The 2,106-nt window shown below is 48.2% G+C and overlaps 1 non-coding gene across 1 annotated transcript; it reads left to right on the top strand.

The window, feature by feature from the left end:
• The first annotated feature begins 263 nt into the window (after positions 1-263).
• LOC120705389 lies at positions 264-367 on the top strand. Its single transcript, XR_005687969.1, has one exon. It is a non-coding gene; the product is annotated as a small nucleolar RNA R71 (small nucleolar RNA).
• Positions 368-2,106: the final 1,739 nt, after the last annotated feature.

The following is a 2,106-nucleotide window of genomic DNA, read 5'->3' as shown; positions in this document are numbered from 1 at the left end:
GTTTGCTCCCTTCCTCCATCTTCTTGATTAGGTGGTCCAGCTTCGCAGCAATCATATCCGTCTCCTTGACGGTATGCATGCCCTTGGTTCGGGGCTGGAGTCGTTCATCACTCCACCCCTGATTGGAGACCATCTTCTCGACCAATTCTTTTGCTCTGGCTATGGTCAGGTCGAGGAAGACTCCTCCAGCAGCAGCGTCAATATTGGTTCGAGATGTCATTGTGAGCCCATTATAGAACCTTTGCAGGATGAGCCACTCATCTATGCCGTGGTGAGGATAGGCCAGGATGTACTCCTGCAGCCTCTCCCAAGCTTCTGGGATGGATTCCATCCCCGTCTGATAGAAACTTGATATTTTCCCGCGCAGGACATTTGTTTTGCCCAGCAGGAAGAATTTTGCGAGGAACGCCTTGGAGCATTTGGCCCAGGTGTTGATGTCCTTTTCCTTATAAAACCACTATTTCACCTTACTCAGGAGGAAAAAGAGAAACAGACGAAGCTTGACAACGTCGGCAGCGACACCCCATATAACAATAGTGTCGCAAAGCTCCAGAAAGTTCTGCAAATGAGCATTTGCATCCTCGTTCGGCTTGCCACAGAATGGACTAGCCTGCACCATGTTAATGAGGCTTGATTTGAGTTCAAAGTTCGCGTCCCCGACGTTGATGTTGGGGCCAGTGGCCACATTGTCGGTGGAGGGGACAGAGAACTCGCGGAGAGTCTTTTTAGCCATAGCCTCATGAACAAGTGGTGCTTCCTGAATGGATTCCTGTGCCGGGAGGATGGCGAGAGGAGGAACGACTCGAGTTCGTGCCCCTCTCACAAGTTCTTTCAAATCAAAAAAATAAAAGAAGACATAAAGTGACATTAGCCTGAAAGAGTAAAGACTATATCCTGAGTACAATGCCTATATTAATATCAGAACAATATCTTTGTCCACATGCCGTCCCCGGCAACGGCGCCAGAAATGCTTGTTGGCATTTCTTTAGTCGATACCAGGTATGCGATGACCTTGGTAACAACCTCAGAATTGCCTGTTGGCGGTCCTTAGTGCAATCACTAGAAATGAGGGCGCCGAACCCATCCTAGCAACTGCACCCAAGGGGTGCCACTCTCGTGGTATAATCAATACGATTACAGATGGATCCGCAAGCGCATGGATATACCATTATAGCATTTCACCCGGAGAGTAAGAGTATCATCATTGATTTGTGTCCCAAAGGACGGCGCCGGCAAAGGTATTGTACTTAACATTAACCATGACATTGTGCCTCAAGCAATAGGCAAAACTCTAATAGGGGTAAGTCCAGATAAAGAATAGGCAAGGGTAATGCGACACAGCACACATCCACACTCCAAGAGGAAGGAACAAAAGAGAGAAACGACAAAACAATGGAACTACTCTACTCTACGTCAAATCAGCGGGAGCTTAGGCTAGGTTAGGTGTCCTAGTGCTTCTATCCAAAGCTGGGGTTATGTTAGGACATGGTTAGGACTACAGGTGCTAGGAAAATGGGATAACGGAGAGAAGGTCCCATACTGGAGAATGTCTAGTTCTGTTACCTCTTTGCATGAACTCCTACACCGAATCCGAACGTCGGGGAGTACGCTAAACGCAGCACCACTGTTACGCCGGACGGACAGGACTGTCACCACCTGTCGTCTACCCCAGTCGCACCGTGGAGCACGGTCATATCCGAAGGATCCCGCATACCCGAGCACCACGCTCATGTATGAAGTCACTACTCTAGTGTCCCTAGGTCTCCCACCCTTCGGATGGACAAGTAAAACACTAGAGCAAGCCCGAAAGCACATCGAACCTCTATTCGTACCCGAATCATCTGGCCTAACCAAGACCTTTGCATAACTCATGAACAAACTAAGCATGGATTGATAAACTATCAAGATAGCAAAGCAACCATGGCATATCTCTATATTATGAATAGAAGTCTAACAAATCGGATACAAAGCCATGCCAGGAGCCGAGGATAGCTCAACGACCCCGAGGATGACTTGCTCGCTAAAGAAGAACTAGCCTAGCTCCACTACCTAGCTAAGAGAGCAAGAGAGTGGAGAGCCTTCTTGGAGAGAATGGAACGAGAGAGA

This window comes from Panicum virgatum, chromosome 4K (assembly GCF_016808335.1).
Source record: "Panicum virgatum strain AP13 chromosome 4K, P.virgatum_v5, whole genome shotgun sequence".
Classification (NCBI taxonomy): domain Eukaryota; kingdom Viridiplantae; phylum Streptophyta; class Magnoliopsida; order Poales; family Poaceae; genus Panicum; species Panicum virgatum.
Note: the sequence above shows the minus strand (reverse complement) of the source record. Positions and strands in the feature narration are given on the sequence as shown.